The following is a 6,221-nucleotide window of genomic DNA, read 5'->3' as shown; positions in this document are numbered from 1 at the left end:
AAGACCCAGAGGAATCGGGTGGAGAGAGGGAGGTGGGAGGGGGGATCGGGATTGGGAATACATGTAAATCCATGGCTGATTCATATCAATGTATGACAAAACCCACTGGAAAAAAAATAATAATAATAAAAAATAAAATAAAAAATAAAATAAAAAAAAATAAATAAAAAGCAGAGACATTACTTTGCCAACAACAAAAAAAAAAATATTACAGAGATTCAAAACATGTGGTGAAATCAGATGCTTGCCTACAGAGCTAATGGTACTCTAAGGAAGTTGGTCTCTACACATTTAATAAATTTATTTATTTAATTTTGGCTGTGTTGGGTCTTCTTTTAGGCTTTTTTCTACTTGCGGCAAGCAGGAGCCACTCTCTAGTTGCAGAGGGCAGGCTTCTCTTTGCAGTGGCTTATCGTGTTGTGGAACATGGGGTCTAGGGTGCACAGGCCTCAGTAGTATGGCACATGGGTTTAGTTGTTCTGCTGCATGTGGGATTTTCCCAGATCAGGGAATGAAGCTCTGTCTTCTGCATTGGAAAACAGATTCTTCACCACTGAGCCACCAAGGAAACCCTCTACATGTTTTTGATCAGGTACTATGACCCCCAAAATAGGCACTATTGTCAATCTCCACGTTAAATACTAGTAAAGTTTGATTTCTTAATTTAGACAGAGATAGAGGTATTCTAACAATTTTCTTCCACAATCCAACTGCTCTAGGGGTCAGATTTGTCGAAGGAAATTTCCTACTTTATATTCCAGGAGTATATTCTATAATCAACACTTACTGAATCCTCTGTTCTAATCATTCTTGCAGTAATCTCATTCAATCAAATTCCTCATTAACAATATATTTCAGAGGCTGAAATCACAGATGGTCTATACTATAAACTGTCTTTTATTTTTTCATCATTTAGGAATAATCTCAGGACTAAAATCTTCAGGATTTTAAAGATATATGTATCTTATTTTAAAAATACCCTATCTTTTAAAAATTAATTACTAATTTGTCAGAAGTATTATTTCTGCAGAGAAAGGATTGTTACATAGGTTGATTTGTAAATTCTGTATGACATTCTGTATGAAAGGTTTTTTTTTATTTTATAATTTTGCTTTCTAGACAGTGACTCAAATCCCTTGCATGTGTGCTAAGTCGCTTCAGTCATGTCCGACTCTTTGCAACACTATGAACTGTAGCCCGCCAGGCTCCTCGTCCAAGGGGATTCTCCAGGCAAGAATACTGGAGTGGGTTGCCGAGCCCTCCTCCAGGGGATCTTTCCCACCCAGGGATTGAACCTACAGCTAATCAAGTTTACTGCACTAGCAGGTGGGTTCTTTACCGTTAGTGCCACCTGGGAAGTCCCTGAATTCCTTAAAATGCCTTAAATATAGTCTGGATACAGGGAAAAGAGGCAGGAAACAGCGAGTGTTTGAGTAAGAAAGAATTTCTGTTTCATGAATCAACTCTAAACTTGTTGAACAATGCATTTTAGCTTTGGTGGTGATCAAAGAAAAAGTCCTTTCCTGAACAGAAAAATAAGTGATTTTTAATGCAGACTTGGTGTTATACTAATATGCGACAAGGAAAGCAGGAAGGAGAAAACTGGTTGATCAGGGTATAAAAAAAAAAGTGACTTAAAGCCTTTTTGAATTAATATCAATAACACTTAAGACTATGCCAAAGCCTTTGACTGTGTGGATCACAAGAAACTGTGGAAAATTCTTCCAGAGATGGGAATATCAGACCATCTGACCTGCCTCCTGAGAAATCTATATGCAGATCAAGAAGCAACAGTTAGAACCGGACATGGAACAACAGACTGGTTCCAAATTGGGAAAGGAGTACGTCAGGGCTGTACACTGTAACTCTGCTTATTTAACTTATATCCAGAGTACATCATGCGAAATGCCAGGCTGGATGAAGCACAAGCTGGAATCAAGATTGCCAGGAGAAATATCAATAACCTCAGATATGCAGATGACACCACCTTTATGGCAGAAAGAGAAGAAGAACTAAATAGCCTCTTGATGAAAGTGAAAGAGGAGAGTGAAAAAGTTGTTTTAAAACCCAACATTCAGAAAACTAAGATCATGGCATCCAGTCCCAACACTTCATGGCAAATAGATGAGGAAATAATGCAAACAGTGAGAGACTTTAGTTTTTTGGGGCTCCAAAATCACTGCAGATAGTGACTGAAGCCATGAAATTAAAAGGCACTTGCTCCTTGGAAGAAAAGCTATGACCAACCTAGACAACATACTAAAAAGCAAAGACATTACTTTGCCAACAAAGGTCCATCTAGCCAAGGCTATGGTTTTTCCAGTAGTCATATATGGATGTGAGAGTTGGACTATAAAGAAAGCTGAGCACCAAAGAATTGATACTTTTGAACTGTGGTGTTGGAGAAAGCTCTTGAGCATCCCTTGGACTGCAAGAAGATCCAACCAATCAATAGTAAAGGAAATCAGTCCTGAATATTCATTGGAAGGACTGATGCTGAAGCTGAAACTCCAATACTTTGGCCGCCTGATGGGAAGAACTGACTCATTTGAAAAGTCCCTGATGCTGGGAAAGATTGAAGGAGGAAGAAGACGGGGATGACAGAGGATGAGATGGTTGTATGGCATCACCGACTTGATAGACCTGAGTCTGAGTAAGTTCCAGGAGTAGGTGATGGACAGGGAAGCCTGGTTTGCTGCAGTCTGTGGGGGTCTCAAAGAGTTCGACACGACTGAGCAACTGAACTGAACACTTAAGAGGTATGTTTAACCAGGCTATCAGGTCCAGGAGAACTGGCACAAACCATCCCAAATGAAAGTAGACTATGGATTCATGTTTATGTTTAGGTCTTTTCATGTAGTAGCAAAGCATATTTGAGAAACCAAAGGCACATAATCAAGGTTAATTTATTCCACAAACAATTCTTAAGCATTTTGTGATACATACATAACAAGGCAAGATCTATACCCTCAAGGATGCTTCCCCGGTGGCTCAGATGGTAAAGCATCTGGCTGCAATGCAGGAGACCTGGGTTCGATCCCTGGGTCAGGAAGATTCCCCTGGAGAAGGAAATGGCTATCCACTCCAGTACTCTTGCCTGGAAAATTCCATGGATGGAGGAGCTTGGTTGGCTACAGTCCATGGGGCTGCAAAGAGTTGGATACGACTGAGCGACTTTACCTTCTTTATTTCTTATGCCCTCAAGAGTTTCACAATCTAGTGAGATAGAAACATCACAAGTAATTGTATAAGGAAGGTATGTTTAAGTGATAACCCCACCTCATCTGGCCACCCTTCCCCTTAGATAAACACTCTTGAAGGAGTTCCTTTTGATTATCCTTTTCAAATCAAAATTCTGAGCTGAACTTTCACTTAGTTTTATTCAGTTCAGTTCAGTTGCTCAGTTGTGTCCGACTCATTTGTGACCCCATGAATCGCAGCATGCCAGGCCTCCCTGTCCATCACAAACTCCCAGAGTTTACTCAAACCCATGTCCATAGAGTCGGTGATGCCATCCAGCCATCTCATCCTCTGTTGTCCTCTTCTCCTTCTGCCACCAATCCCTCCCAGCATCAGGGTCTTTTCCAATGAGTCAACTCTTCACATGACATGGCCAAATTACTGGAGTTTCAGCTTCAGCATCAGTCCTTCCAATTAACACCCAGGACTGATCTCCTTTAGGATGGACAGGTTGGATCTCCTTGCAGTCCAAGGGACTCTTAAGAGTCTTCTCCAACACCATAGTTCAAAAGCATCAATTTTTCAGCGCTCAGCTTTCTTCACAGTCCAACTCTCACATCCATTCATGACCACTGGAAAAACCATAGCCTTGACCAGATGGAACTTTGTTGGCAAAGTAATGTCTCTGCTTTTAAATATGTCTAGGTTGGTCATAACTTTCCTTCCAAGGAGTAAGTGTCTTTTAATTTCATGGCTGCAATCACTATCTGCAGTGATTTTGGAGCCCCAAAAAATAAAGTCTGACACTGTTTCCACTGTCTCCCCATCTATTTCCCTTGAAGTGATGGGACCAGATGACGTGATCTTAGTTTTCTGAATGTTAAGCTTTAAGCCAACTTTTTCACTCTCCTCTTTCACTTTCATCAAGAGGCTTTTTAGTTCCTCTTCATTTTCTGCCATAGGGGTGGTGTCATTGCATATCTGAGGTTATTGATATTTCTCCTGGCAATCTTGATTCCAGCTTGTGCTTCTTCCAGCCCAGCGTTTCTCATGATGTACTCTGCATAGAAGTTAAATAAGCAGGGTGACAATATACAGCCTTGACATACTCCTTTTCCTATGGGAACCAGTCTGTTGGTCCATGTCCAGTTCTAATTGTTGCTTCCTGACCTGCATACAGGTTTCTCAAGAGGCAGGTCAGGTGGTCTCGAATTCCCATCTCTTTCAGAATTTTCCAGTTTATTGTGATCCACACAAAGTTGAAGGCTTTGGCATAGTCAATAAAGCAGAAATAGATGTTTTTCTGGAACTCTCTTGCTTTTTCGATGATCCATCGGATGTTGGCAATTTGATCTCTGGTTCCTCTTCCTTTTCTAAAACCAGCTTGAACATCTGGAAGTTCACGGTTCACGTATTTCTGAAGCCTGGCTTGGAGAATTTTGAGCATTACTTTACTAGCGTGTGAGATGAGTGCAATTGTGCGGTAGTTTGAACATTCTATGGGATTGCCTTTCTTAGGTACTGGAATGAAAACTGACCTTTTCCAGTCCTGTGGCCACTGCTGAGTTTTCCAAATTTGCTGGCATATTGAGTGAAGCACTTTCACAGCATCATCCTTTTGGGTTTGAAATAGCTCAACTGGAATTCCATCACCTCCACTAGCTTTGTTCGTATTAGTTTATATTAAAAGGCCAAAAGGGGGAATTCCCCGTCTTTCCAGGGAATGGAATGTGGTTAGGATGTTGGGCTTTCACTGCCAGGGCCTGGCTTCAACCTCTGGTCAGGGAACTAAAATACCACAAGGTGAGCAGTTCAGACAATAAAAGCAAGCCAAAGGATAACTAGTTGTTTGGTGGGGTGGGGGTGGGGTGGGGTGGGGTGGGGTGGTCGGACTTTGTCTTATGCAATGTCGTCATGCATGTAAGGCTTCTGCTCAGCTCATGTCCCATAAAATCAAATAAATGCGAGCCCCATGGGGTTCAGAGGACTATGATCTGATGATAGACATAAGTGCCTGCCAACTATAGCACCTGCCATAAAAGTAGCTAGATGTTCCAGAATGATGCTTCTTCAATGACATGACAAAAGCCAAACCACACAAAAGACTGACATGGTCATTCTGAGTTGAAATCTCAATTACTCCATGTGGCTATGCTGCTTTTGGTAAATCATTTGAACTTCGAATCTGTGTCAAACATTTCAGATGTGTGCAGCAGTAAGTGGCAGCTTGCAAGCAAACAGCAGTGAAGGTGGCTGGAAGCAAGGTCTTAGTTTCCCAGACTGGGAGTCCTAACCACTGGACCACAGGAGCCAGGAGTTAGGGCTAAAAGTCCCTAGTCGTGCCTGCCTGCTAAGCTGCTAAGTCACTTCAGTTGTGTCCAACTCTGCGATCCCATAAACGTCAGCCCACCAGGTTCCCCTGTCCCTGGGATTCTCCAGGCAAGAACACTGGAGTGGGTTGCCATTTCCTTCTCCAATGTATGAAAGTGAAAAGTGAAAGTGACGTTGCCTGCCTAGCCAAGAACAAATTCAGGTGAGGAGGCAGAAGGTAAAGTAAAAAGTTTATTGAAAAGAAAAGTACATGGGGAAAGGCACATGGGGTGCTGAGAGAAAGAATCACGCCTTTGGGAAGTTTAAATCTTTCATAAAGCGTCAGTTTTCTGGGTCTTCATCTTCCCTCAGGCCAATCACCTTGCTCTGTACCCCTGGTTAATGTGTCTCAGGACCCTCCCCTTGGCCCATGCACACCCTAGCCAAGATGGATCTCTGAAGTGAAGGCTTCTGGGAGGAGCAAGACCCATTATGGCCTGGAACTTAGTCTCTGACTTTTGGCTCCAAGGAGCCTTTTCTGCAAATGTGCAGTGTCTCCCTTATCAGACAGGGCTCCCTTATCAGACAGGGATTTTTTTTTCCCCTTTCTTTGTCCTTGCCATGATTATTCCCTTGAGGTGACAGACAAAGACTGGCTATGTATCCTGTTTTTGTTGGCTGTAAATTCCTCAACTGGAGCCCATCTATCTCTTATCTCAAAAACTGCAAAC

The 6,221-nt window shown here is 42.1% G+C and overlaps 1 protein-coding gene across 3 annotated transcripts in view; it reads left to right on the top strand.

Moving 5' to 3' along the window:
- The window catches only part of RCBTB2 (RCC1 and BTB domain containing protein 2), a 61,921-nt gene that overhangs the window by 11,514 nt on the left and 44,186 nt on the right, over positions 1–6,221 (top strand). The window lies entirely within an intron of this gene.

The sequence above is a fragment of the Cervus canadensis genome, chromosome 9, assembly GCF_019320065.1.
Source record: "Cervus canadensis isolate Bull #8, Minnesota chromosome 9, ASM1932006v1, whole genome shotgun sequence".
NCBI lineage: Eukaryota > Metazoa > Chordata > Mammalia > Artiodactyla > Cervidae > Cervus > Cervus canadensis.
The sequence above is the reverse complement of the archived record's forward strand: the minus strand, read 5'-3'. Positions and strand labels throughout refer to the sequence as shown.